This window comes from Leucopleurus acutus (assembly GCF_964270905.1).
Source record: "Leucopleurus acutus genome assembly, chromosome: 6".
Taxonomy (NCBI): Eukaryota; Metazoa; Chordata; class Mammalia; order Artiodactyla; family Delphinidae; genus Leucopleurus; species Leucopleurus acutus.
Window position 1 is genome coordinate 13,183,578 of NC_139149.1, and position 13,495 is coordinate 13,197,072.

At 45.1% G+C, this 13,495-nt stretch overlaps 1 protein-coding gene across 1 annotated transcript in view; it reads left to right on the top strand.

Annotated features, from left to right (window-relative positions):
- Positions 1-1,165: 1,165 nt before the first annotated feature.
- CLASP1 (cytoplasmic linker associated protein 1) overlaps positions 1,166-13,495 on the top strand; it is a 269,499-nt gene continuing 257,169 nt past the window's right edge. Inside the window, exon 1 of the mRNA XM_082841350.1 lies at positions 1,166-1,376. The gene's annotated coding sequence lies outside the window, so the exon portion shown is untranslated. The remainder of the gene's footprint in view (positions 1,377-13,495) is intronic.

Below are 13,495 nucleotides of genomic sequence, written 5' to 3' on the forward strand. Positions count from 1 at the left end.
AGTATGATACCCACTTCCTCTTGAGCCCTTGCTCCACGCAATCTTCTCTGGAATGCTCTTTCATCATCACCCATTCAATTTCAAAAGGCCGCTTGTGCTTTCGCCCCAAAGATGTCCCCTTTTCTAGATCCAACCAGGAGCCACATCCTCCTTGTCATCGCTACTCCTTCAGACTACAGTCCGCTGCCTTCCCTGCACTCCACAGAGGAGTCTACACGGGGCTTTGTTTTAGCTGGGTGTCTCCAACCACAACATCTAAGCCCCCGACTATCAGGTGTAGGATCTCACAGGTCCCTCAACACACGACACCCCCACTAGCAGGAGCTCCGATACAAGAATCGAGACGGAGGGAAGCCAATTCACACTTTAAGAGTCGTTTCCACGGAGCAGTGTGTAATCTCACGAAAGCTTTCAACGTCAAATTACTCGCGAGCGCAGGGGCCAGAGGCGGAACGACTGTGGGTCCTCCGGAGTCCTCCAAGGGAGCCCTGTAACTTGCACAGCTTTTAACCCTCCGAGACACTCTCCCACACGTCTTCCAAAAGCAACGCGACGGGTGGACACAAGCAGCCTCATCTGTGCAGCTGCTGGAGGAAGAAAGTCTCAAGGGTCTCCGAGGCCTCCACGGAGCTGGCTCGGCTTCAAAAATGGAAAAGAACCGTTAAAAAGGTGTGCTTCCGGCTCCAGCGCCCGCGCCTCCTCGAGAGAGAAAGGGGGAGCCGAAGTACGGGAAGTCGCAGGGCACAATTTCTTTCGTCCCGGACGCCCGGCCGGGGCGCGACGCGCGTAACCCAGAAGTGAAAGGCCGGTTCCTTCAGGTATTAGACACCCCCCGCCCTCACCGGAGGAAGTTCCGGCTGGACGACTTTTACCCAGGCTTTCTTGGTTCCTCCTGAGCTCTACGCTCCCTGCTTTCTGGTGCCCTACTGCCATGGCCGCTTAGATCCGACCCTCCCCGCCTTGCCTGAGTTTTGCCGCAACTCCTCGGGGGGGCCCAACTCCATTCTGGCCCCCCTTTCCTTAAAGAACTTTTCCCTACGGGTCCCCATCAGGGCCAATTGACGTTCTCCAAGGAGGCAAAAGCTCCTAGGACTCGCAGGTCCCGAAGCCCGGCGCAGCCAGGGCAGCGCCTGCGCGGGGGCGTTACCATAGAGAAGCAGGCGCCTCTCTGGTCTCGGTTTACACTCTCTATGGTCTAGCCGGGTCGTGGCGGTAAGGGGAAAAAAGAGAGACCGCACTACGCAGGCGCTCTGGGCTTCTAATTTTTTTTTTTTTTTTTTTTTTAATCCCCGCACCAAGCGCTTAACCTCATTGGGGTGGAGGAGAAGGCGGCGGCTGTCTGGTCTGCAGGGGCAACAGGAGCGACTAATACGGCTGTAAGTTCCCGGTTAGGACGAGGATGTGTAGACCCCAGCCCTTCCAGGCCCCAGCCCCCCCTCGCGGTGGTGAGCGCCGAGGCTGGGTGGGGGTGAGGTCCAGCGCTGTCATCCGCTCTTGGGTGCACTTTGGGGGGAGGGGGCGGCCCTTAGGTGGGAGCCGGGCGGGGAGCGGGAGGGGAGGGCTGTTTATCCAGCCCGCAGGTCGCTGATCCCAGGCCGCTTTGCAGAGGGAGGGGGGCGGCTGTGGGGTGAGTCCGGCTTTGTGTGTCCCCCTCTCTTCTCCTCTCCCGGACCCCACCCCGGGCCCCCTTCCCGACCCGAGTCTCCCAGGCCGGGTGGGCGAAGCCGCGTTTGAAAAGAGCGGGTTTCGCGAGGGGAGGGGGCGAGGGGGAGAAACCCACCACAACTATAGTCACGGGCGAGTGATGGGTGTGGAGGAAGATCCGGGGGGAACGAAACGGGTCCAGGCGGGCCAGACAAAGCCGAGCGCTGGCCGGGCCGAATGCGCAGGGAGCCCGCGGTTCCTGGGCCCGCAGCGAGCTTCTTCGGAGGCTGGCAAAGCGGACAAGTGCTGAGTTAAGCCTTGTGCAGCCTCCTCAACTTGCCTTTGTTGTTCTTCGGTATTGGCAGGGACGCTCTGACGGAGAGGAGTGTGTGCTCTTGCACGTTAGCCTGGTTGGCTACAATGGAGCTAATCGCATCTTACTTTCCCGTTTTCCGAGCCGCTCGGATGAGTCTGGGGTTCTCCAGAGTCTGACTTATTACATAATTTTTAATACTTGTTTTTACTCCAAAAATTAAAAACAAAAATTAGATGGAGACTTGAAGCGTGTTTTGTTGCATCTGGGTGAGTTTCTCTGTCTTGGGGTTCGTTCATTAACTGCTGACCATCCGTAGAACCTGTGAGCTCTTTAAACATGGTACTTTGATTTGTAGATGTGGCGTCCAGAGCTTTAGATTCTCTAGTCCTTTGGGAGGCAGTGATGCAGAAGAATCAGAAGCGAGAAATAGTTGCCTGCTGCCATGTGCCTTGCACCCTATTCGGGGGCCAGAGTCCGGTATAAATGATGGCTTTAGAAATTGTTGCTTTTATTACTATTATTGTGACATTTGCCGTGCCCTTGATATGAGGAATCCTGGACCGTGGACTCCCTTTGCTCATCCAAAGCAAAGGGAGCAGTGGAGAGTGGTAACATTGCTGCAGAGACCATACAGATAAGAAAAACTACACCACAGTATTCCAGAGTTACTGAACATTATTTATCTTCTCCATTTGCTAAGAAAGATTTAAATTTTGGTGAGCTGTTTGTTTATCCATTTTTGTAAGATTGTGTAATTGCACCTTTTTTGGCAATTGTTACTCAGATCTCAGTTTCTGTAATTCATAGTTTATCAGCTAACATGTAGCAGTTTCAGATTTCTAAAGTTTTAATTTTTGTTGAGGAGTTTTCAGCCATAGTTTTATATTCTCCCAGCTAAGGTTAAACGGAGTCAGAAATCCTTTGAAGAGACTGTTGGTGGTGGAGGTGTCATATATTTTATCTCCATGTCACAATTTAAGCGGTATTAAGTAGGGAAAAGGCCTTTGCACCTTAAATCAGTGTTAGAACTGAAAACCTTGATCTCCTAGTGTGCCAGGAATTTGGCCACAGACTCAACTTTACATAAAAGAGGTAGGCATTTTTTTATACTAACAGGAAGCAAAAATCTGAAGCTTGGTTTTTTATGCTTCAGTAACTGCTGCGATAGAATCTCTTAAGTGTAGTTCAGATGATGGGAACTTGCTTTTTATAGAGCAAGATTTCAGATCCTAAAATAGTTTGACAGGGATGTTGAGAAGTGAATGGCCAGAAGACCATTAAGTTTATCATTCAGATGTGTTATATTTTGTTCATTGGTCTGGGATCTTAGATTTTTTCCCTTCAGTCCCTTGTTAATTCTTTTTTAGGTGGATTAATCTCACAGTTTATAAATTGGGTGAGATAGTTTTTTGGACCTGAGACATAAATTAATTTTTTCAGACTCCATTTATTCTTAAGTCTTCTACTTATAAAGTTTTAGTTTTTTAGATTGGTAGATAATACTTTTTATTTCATAGTACTGTTGGTAAATGTTATAATCATTTAAGGGATCATAAATGTTACGCTCAGAGCTGAGTTTTGATAAGAGTTTTGATAACTGCAAGTCTGGTTGTCAAACAGTGGAAAGAATAGACAGTAGCAGAAACTAACAAATGTGTAAAGACAGAATCACTGATGATTCAGTCTTTGGTTTGTGAAATGTAATTTAAGAAAGTAAACTAAGCTTTCTTTACCCAGTGCAACCAGGTCGGCATCCATAAAGAGTGTGTGTGTTTGGCTGACTGACCTCTGAAAGCCTTTTCTTTTTAGCACCAGAATTTCCTGACTTTCTAGCCGGGTCTTCGTCACCCCAGGGCTTTCCCGCCTCCCTTATGCTCAGACCATTACTGCCATGCTGAATGCATTTCCTCCCCAGATTCTTAGGGCAGCCACAATCCACTTCCCCACAAGGATCCCTAAAGACGTAGCTCAGATGTGTTCAAAGGGTAGCATTGCTTCCATAACACCTTTGTTTACTTTTCTCTTGTTTCTTGCCTGGAATTCTCCTGCCTCCTTGCTCGTCCCTGTTGTATCAATTATCTTCCTCCTTGGAAGACTCACTCCGGTGATTTACTTTTCTCTAGATCCTTCAGGGTTCTGGGAGTTTGTAGAACACTTTGTGCTAGCTCTGTGCTTGGACGACTGCACTGGTGTAACTAGTCACTGTAGAATGTGTGAAGGAATAAAGGAATGTATCGTAACTTAGAGTAACAGAACTTGAGCCTTGGAAGAGCTCTTAGAGGCCCCATAGTCCCACATCCTGCCTTTTATCTACGATATTTTGGTCTTTAGCCACAAACTGCAGGCACACTTTCCTGTCTCTGGACAGGTCTTGGTTGCTAGAAAGGTATTTTAGACTGTCTCCAAAACTGCCCCTCCCCTTTTACCTGTTGATCTTAGTTGTACCCCCGGAAGCAACATGAATCACGTCTGTTTCTTTTCTATGAAAGAGCCTTTCATTTCCCAGGACAGTCATCAGGCCTTCTCTAGATTTATTGATTAATTTATTAAACCCTTTCTTTAGTTAGATACCAGGGTACAACTGTACCACGAGGGTACAGCTGAAAAGACATACCTGGTCCCCGCACTTCAAGGGCTCACTCACCGTCTAATAGAGAAGACAGACAAAACAGTTACAAATCGGTGCTGAAGTATGTAAACAGCCCTAGACCCTTTGTCCCCTCATGGTTTAACCTGATTTCACCACTCTCTCTTGAGACAACTTGGTTTTGTTAGGGTCCTTTAAATGCGATGTTTGAAATAAAGCAGAATTTATTTGTACTGACTAGAGTATACAGTTAACTGTTGTAGGTTAGGAAACTGTATCAGGGATTTTCAAACTTTGTTGTGCTTTCTGGCTTTGCCACTTACTAGCCCTGTGACTTTGGGCCATGGGCCAGTGAAATCATCTCTTTGTATTTCAGTGATTACCTCTATAAAAGGAGGGTGGAGGGAGGGCAGTGTTAATAGTAGTATCTACTTATAGGACTGTGTGAGGATTAAGTGAGATAATATATGTAAGATGCTGAGAACAGTGACTGGTGTATACTGAGTGGGTATATGGAATTCCTGTCATGTATTCATGGTGGCGGTTAATATTAATAACAGCGTAATAATAATAGCAGTAATCAGGTCACCAGAATCACTTGGAGAGCTTCTTAAAATACAAATGGCCTGGTCTTATTTATCCCCAGCCACCCAGAGATTTTGGTTAGTTCAGTCTGCATGGAGTCTGGGCAGCCATAGTTTTTATTTATTTATTTATTTATGGTTGCGTAGGGTCTTCGTCGCTACACGCAGGCTTTCTTTAGTTGCGGCGAGCGGGGGCCACTCTTCGTTGCGGTGCGCAGGCTTCTTATTGTGGTGGCTTCTCTTGTTGCGGAGCACGGGCTTTAGGCGCACGGGCTTCAGTAGTTGTGGCTCGCGGGCTCTAGGCCTGCGGGCTTACTAGTTGTGGCGCACGAGCTTAGTTGCTCTGTGGCGTGGCGTGTGGGATCTTCCCGGACCAGGGCTCGAACCCGTGTCCCCTGCATTGGCAGGCGGACTCTTAACCAGTGTGCCACCAGGGAAGCCTGTGGGCAGCCATAGTTTTAACAATCCCCAGGTAATTCTTAAAAACCCAGTTTGAGAATCCTACATTCTCTATTAATTTTGTCAGTGATTACATTTGCTTTTACGAATTAAAATAAATGACCAAGAAGTAGACAAATAGATTCTCCTGAAAGATTTGAACATCCGGATAAAGGGACAGGCCTGGCCCCAGACCCTGGGCCCCTTGGGAGGCATATCTGCTTATTATTGGTTTGGAGTGTACCTCCTAAACACGGTTACCCTCGTTTGTAGCTGCATGTATGTGAACGTCTTTATAATACTAATAGCCAGATTCAAGGGAACAAACCCTGGATTTGCAAAGCACTTGTACATTCATAATCTTTGTTTCCTTCGAGATCCTGTGAGGTAGGCAGAGAAGATACCATCATTATCCTATCAATTTACAGATGAGAACCCAAGACCTGCAAGTTAAATCCCAGTACATGCTAGAACTAGGATGGGAACTGGGCCTTCTGTTTCTCGCCTAATGTTGTTTTCATGTAAATTGTCTCCTAGCTACATGAGTTTGTTACCTTATATTGAAGTTGTGGTTCGAAGTCCTCTGATCTTTTGCCACATGAGTAGCTGCCAAACCAGATTTCCTCCTTTCTTTTAGTGTGTTTATACTTGCTTTTTAAAAAACGTAAATTTAAGATTAATAGTTACCATATCTGGGGGCGGCGGGTGGTGGTGGGATGAACTGGGAGATTGGGATTGACATTTATACACTAATATGTATAAAATAGGTAACTAATAAGAACCTGCTGTATAAAAAAATAAAATAAAATTCAAATAAAAAAAATAGTTACCATATCTGTTAAGGTTTATTTTTTTCTGAAAAAAAGCCTAGAACTGGCCTCGTGGCCATCTTGTTACCATGGCACCTTTGGGTGTGTTTATCTTCGTTCAGGATAGCTGAGGTCAGTGAATCCACTTTGCAGCTCTCTAGAATGGTTGTCCAGTTAACTTTCCAAGCAGAATCAGTTAAATTTACTTAGAATCCTATTACAGTGATAGGCAATAATACAAAAAGTTGAGAGGCCAGAGGGGGAAAACCCATGCCAAGCTGTCCTAACACAAGGTCTTGTCTTTTCATTTATTTTTAAACATTCATGTGACTCGCTATTTTAAAAATTAAAGTTTTTTTATATTTTGTACTTTTTGGTTGCATTGGGTCTTCGTTGCTGCGCGTGGGCTTTTCTCTAGTTGCAGTGAGCGGGGGCTGCTCTTCGTTGTGGTGCATGGGCTTCTCACTGCGGTGGCTTCTCTCTCTCTCTTTTTTTTTTTTTTGGCGGTACGCGGGCCTCACTGTTGTGGCCTCTCCCGTTGCGGAGCACAGGCTCCGGATGTGCAGGCTCAGCGGCCATGGCTCACGGGCCCAGCCGCTCTGCGGCATGTGGGATCTTCCCGGACCGGGGCACGAACCTGTCTCCCCTGCATCGACAGGCGGACTCTCAACCACTGTGCCACCAGGGAAACCCACGGTGGCTTCTCTTGTTGTGGAGCACAGGCTCTAGGCGCGTGGGCTTCAGTAGTTGTGGCTCGTGGGCTCTAGAGCGCGGGCTCAGTAGTTGTGGTACACGGGCTTCTTTGCTCCGCGGCATGTCGGATCCTCCTGGACCGGGGCTCGAGCCTGTGTCCCCTGCATTGGCAGGTGGATTCTTAACCACAGCTCCACCAGGGAAGTCCCTTTTTTTGTATTTATTGAGGTAGAATTGACATACAACAGTATATTAGTTCCCAGGTTTGCAACGTAATGATTCAATATTTTTGTATATTGTGAAGTCATCACCGCAGTTAAGTCAAGATCCATCACCCTACAGAGTTGTAGAATTTTTTCCTTGTGATGAGAACTTCTAAGATCTGCTCTCTTAGCACCTTTCAAATATGCAGCACAGTACTATTAACTGTGGTCATCATGCTGTGCATTATAACCCCAGGACTTATTTATTTATAACTGGAAATTTGTACCTTTTGATGCCCTTCACCCATCCCCCCCCACAAGGTTTTTGCTTAATGCGTCACCCTTTAAAGCTGTCCATATGTCCATGCTTTGTAGTAAGTAATTTTAGGTCTTGCGTGTTTTTTGAATAGTTTCCGTGTAATGACATAGTACACATCATTTAAATTTTTAATAGCTTTGTCGTATTTGAGTTGATATGGCAAATTTTGGTAAACTGGGATCCTTGACAGGCACGTTATCTTTTATTTTTTTGATATTATATATACTACAACGGTGGCTTTTTTTTTTTTTGCATGTAGTTTGCTGCTTTTGTGTTGTTTCCTTCAGATCAATTTTAAGAAGTGAGAATATTGGGTGACTTTTGATACATATTGCCTGATTGCTGACCAAAAAGTTGAACAAGGTAATAACTTCCTAAGCAGTTTAAGGGTGTTTGACAAAAATTTTACCAACTTCTGGTAATATGATTTAAGTCATTTTTTTTTGTTGTTCTTTTTGTTCCTGTGAGAGGTGCAGAACGTGCAGGTTGAATTGGATATCACCTGCAGGTGATCTCTCTGCATTGCCAAAGCTAGTGTGTTTTTGACAGGTATGGAGGAAAACGCAGGTCTTACTTTGTGGGGCGGACTGGTCTGTTTGCCAACATCAGAAGGTAGTCTTGTAACATCTCCGTGCCTTCCCTTTTCAACTGTTTCTTTACACAGTTGTGCTCAAGGGCCCTGCCTGAAATATTTAGCAATCAGAGTGTCTGGCGGTGGGGGTGAGGCATCTGTGTCTAACAGATTTCCCAAGTGATTCTGAGGCCACCAGCATTGGAGAGCTGCCTCAGGTCCACCTCCAAGCTGATTTCCTGCTCCGCTTCTCCACAGAGCACGTCTCTCCTGCTGGTAAAGGCAGGGCTCTGTTGTGAACAGAGGCCTGTTGTACAGAGAGAGTGAATTGTGTAGCCGCGCCCTTCCTAACGTGGAGTAGCTGGGTTCATTCTGTGAACAATAAGCCAGTCTTTCTAAGAGTTTGAACTGCATAGAAACAGCTCCTTCTCTGAAGTCTGCGTTTTATTTAAGTTCTGGTAAGTCATAGAATTCTCCAGATCCAAGCCATGTCCTGCTCAGCCTTTGGTTGCCTCTGGGGTGGCAAACAGACCTCCCGTCCCGATAGCAACAGCCGTCATAGACTGAACACCCACCATCTGCCAGGCACTAGGCTGGGTGCTGTAGGAGTACTTTTGTCAGTTCTTATGTCAACGTTTAAAGGTAGATGCTGTTTTCATTTCATAACGAGAGGAAGCCAGAAGCTTCGTTAGAGCGCTTGAGTAATGTGTCCGTGGTCACACAGCTGCAGAGTAGCAGAGTTTGCCTCTTGGATTCTTCACCTTCCTTTCCACTTATCTCTGTTTTTTTCCAGCACAGGTTATTCTTCCTGCATGGAAGGTCACTGGGCTGCCTTGGGGGAAAGTCCGCTTCCAGCATCCGGCAGCGTCTGGAGAGGCCTCTTCACTGGTCAGGAAGGATGTAGAGATGCAAGCTTCCCACTAAGGTTTCCATGAGGGTTAGTCAGATCTGGGGGCCTACAGTCCATTTTGGATTTGAGTCCCTGATTTGAAATCTTACCCTTGGGCAATCCAGACTCCTAAAGACTTTATAGAAACTGTTTTTTTTTCTTTTTATTGTAGTAAAATATATATAATATAAAATATGCCATTGTAACCATTTTTAAGTATATAATTCAGTGGCATTAATGACATTCACATTGGGTAACAGTCACCACAATCTGCTTGCAACTCTTTCCCATCACCCCAAACAGAAACTCTGTAACTATTAAGCAGTAAATCCCTGTTCGTCCCTCTTCCTCAGCCCCTGGTAACTTCTAATATTCTAGTTCTATGAATTTGCCTATTCTAGATATTTCATATAAATGGAATAATATATGTCCTTTTATGACTGGTTTATTTCACTTAACGTAATGTTTTCAAGGTTCATTTATGTTGTAGCCTGTGTCAGAATGTTATTCCTTTTTAATTGCTGAATAATATTCTGTTGTATGGATATTGTACATTTTATTTATCCTTTATCTGCTGATGGAACTTGGGTTGTTTCCACTTTCTGACTGTTGTGACTAATGCTGTAATGTATGTTGGTTTACAAATTTCTGTTTGAGTCTTTTTTTCAATTCTAGGTATATACCTAGGAGTAGAATTACTGGATCATGTGGTAATTCCATGTTTAGCTTTTTTGAGGAACTGCCAGACTTTTTCCACAGTGGCTGTACATTTTTACATTCCCAACAGCATCATACAAGGGTTTCAGTTTCTCCATATCCTTGTCAACACTTGTTATCTTCTCTTTGTTTCTGTTTTTTAAAATTATAGCCATCCTAGTAGATGTGAAGTAGTATCTCACTGTGGTTTTGATTTGCATTTCTCTAATAATTAGCGATATTGAGCATCTTTTCATGTGCCTATTGGCCATCTTTATGTCTTCTCTGGAGAAATGTCTCTTCAGGTCTTCTGGCAGATTTTTTTTTTTTTTTTTTTTCTGTACGCGGGCCTCTCACTGTCGTGACCTCTCCCGCTGCGGCGGAGCACAGGCTCCAGATGCGCAGGCTTAGCGGCCATGGCTCACGGGCCCAGCCGCTCCGTGGCATGTGGGATCTTCCCGGACCGGGGCACGAACCCGTGTACCCTGCATCGGCAGGCAGACTCTCAACCACTGCGCCACCAGGGAAGCCCCTCACTGTGGTTTTGATTTGCATTTCCCTAATGACTAAGATGTTGAGCATCTTTTCTTGTGCTCATTGGCCATTTGTATATCTTCTTTGGAGAAATATCCATGTATCTGTGCAAGTCCTTTGCCCATTTTATTTTTTTAGATTGAAGTGTAGTTAATTTACAATGTTGTGTGAGTTTCTGGTATACAGCAAAGTGATTCAGTTATACATATATATATTTTCATATTCTTTTCCATTATCACTTATTACAAGATATTGAATATAGTTCCCTATGCAATACAGTAGGACCTTGTTGTTGTCCTTTGCCCATTTTTAAATTGGATTGTGTGTCTTTTTGTTTTTGAATTTTAGGAGTTCTTACATATTCTGAATATTAAACTCTTATCAGATATATGATTTGCAGATATTTTCTCCCATTCATTCTATAGGTTGTCTTTTCACTTTCTTGATAACATATGTTCTTTGCTGCACAAAAGTTTTTAATTTTGATGAAGTTCAATTAATGTATTTTTTCTTTTGCTGCTTATGCTTTTAGTGTTATGTCTAAGGATCTATTGCCAAATCTAAGGTCTTGGCGATTTACTCTCGTGTTTTCTTCTTAGAGTTTTATAGATCTAGCTCTTCCATTGAGGTTGTTGAGCCATTTTGAGTTAGTTTGTATAAATAGTGTGAGATAGGGCTCTAACTTCGTTGTTTTGCTTGTGGACGTCCAGTTGTCCCAGCACCATTTGTGGAAGATGAATGACGACTGTACTTACCTTCTGTATCACTCAGTTGGCGTTTATGTTTTGCTTTGGGTTTTTTTTTTTTTTTGCGGTACGCGGGCCTCTCACCGCTGTGGCCTCTCCCTTTGCGGAGCACAGGCTCTGGACGCGCAGGCCCAGCAGCCATGGCTCACGGGCCCAGCCGCTCCGCGGCACGCGGGATCCTCCCGGACCGGGGCACGAACCCGTGTCCCCTGCATCGGCAGGCGGACTCTCAACCACTGTGCCACCGGGGAAGCCCTGCTTTGGGTTTTTGACTTCACCGCCTGCCCTCCTCAACCTCAACACCCTCCCACCCTGCCTTGTTTTCTTCCCTTGAGACAGGATTCATGGATGTTGCGTGTGTATTGCAGCTTTGCTACTTGATGTGTAAGATACACTTAGTGAATGTGAGTTCTCTTTCTTTAGATTTTGTATAGTTACTTTTAAGTCTCCTGTGTTCAGATATAGATTATAAGGACCTTCAGAGTAGACTATATATCTCTGTTTTTCAATTTCCCACCTTCTTTTGTCCCCCATTCACTCTAGTGCCCAGTCCAGTACTGTGTTAAGTGATATGCTTAACTTTTATTGACTGAATTGTGAAGTTGAACATAGATCTTTGTGAATACATTTGGGTAATTGCAGAAAACTATTCTTTTTTTGGGGGGCAGGTGGGGCTGTACCACGCAGCTTGTGGGATCTTAGTTCCCCAACCAGGGACTGAGCCAGGGCCCATGGCAGTGAAAGGGCCAAGTCTTAACTACTGGACTGCCCAGGAATTCCCAGAAAATTATTCTTAAAAGAATAATGATCAGTATATTATAAAGTTCTTTAAGAGTTTAAGTTCAGGTCCTTTTAAGTCATTTTCCCAAATGTGGGGTTGATAATAGTATTGTGCCTTTCAAATGCCTTAGGAATTTTTTTGTATGTGACATTAGCTATATGGATAAATGTCAGTTAGGCTGCATAATATGGTGTTCATTTCATGGATGATTAAAACATTTTTAACTTGTTATTTAAGATTATGATGAGGGCTTCCCTGGTGGCGCAGTGGTTGAGAGTCTGCCTGCTGATGCAGGGGACACGGGTTCGTGCCCCGGTCCGGGAAGATCCCACATGCTGCGGAGCGGCTGGGCCCGTGAGCCATGGCCGCTGAGCCTGTGCGTCCGGAGCCTATGCTCCGCAATGGGAGAGGCCACGACAGTGAGAGGCCCGCGTACCGCAAAAAAAAAAAGATTATGATGAGTTTTAAATTGGGAATTTTACTCGTTTTAGGTGTGATTTTGTATATCTGGACCCTGCCTTTTCATTTTTGACAAATGCTCTTTTTTAAAAAATAAATTCATTTATTTATTTTTGGCTGTGTTGGGTCTTCGTTGCTGCGCGCGGGCTTTCTCTAGTTGAGGCGAGCGGGGGCTGCTCTTCGTTGCAGTGCACGGGTTTCTCATTGTGGTGGCTTCTCGTTGTTGCAGAGCATGGGCTCTAGAGCGCGGGGGCTACAGTAGTTGTGGCACAAGGGCTCAGTCGTTGTGGCTCGCGGGCTCTAGAGTGCAGGCTCAGTAGTTGTCGTGCATGGGCTTAGTTGCTCTGTGGCATGTGGGATCTTCCCGGACCAGGGCTCGAACCCATGTCCCCGGCATTGGCAGGCGGATCCTTAACCCCTGCGCCACCAGGGAAGTCCCGACAAATGCTTTTAATTTCAAAAATTATTTTGAATTTGTATACAATGAGTATATATTACTTTTCTAACGAGAGAATTAAGTATCATTAGAAAATCTTCTTTTGCCTAGAAATCTGCAAAGTTAACTAGTGGACAAGTATCTGATCTTTCTCTCTGGGTCCGTATTATCAGATTTCCCTCCATCACACTCTTTAGTGTTCAGTAGGGTCTAATGTTACTTGTCCTAAGTGATCAGACCTCCCTTGGGAGTCCATTTTGTAATCTGCCATCCAGATATCAGGGAGGGGAAGGCTCATTTTAAAGGTTGGCCTTTGGTGTTTTGTTTTCTAGTAGGTTTTGACTCCTAAGTAGGTATTCCTTAGCATCTTGTTATAAACACTTACCATGAGATACTGGTTATTCATTGTGGGGGGAGCAGGTAAGAAGGAGAGATGCTGTTTTCTTTTGCTACCTCTGGCCTTATTTATGGAGAATTTGGGCCTGGTATGTATCTAAATCTAAGGCTATATCTTTGTCTAAAAAGTTTGACTTAAGAAGTATTTTTATCACTTAATAGATCCCCCTCCAGACATAGGATCCCATTCTGAGGAGGGTGGCCCTTTCAAAGGAAATGCTCTCCTGCCACGCTCGTGATACGGGCTGATGGGGTGCTACTTCAGCCTGTTGCTGATTGAACTCGCCTGTTGGTAGCCATTGCCTGTGGCCTGTGACTGCGTTTATAAAGGGAACACGATGGGAAAAGCTTTTCTTACTCTCATTCACTTCAGAATTTGGAGTAGAAATCGGAA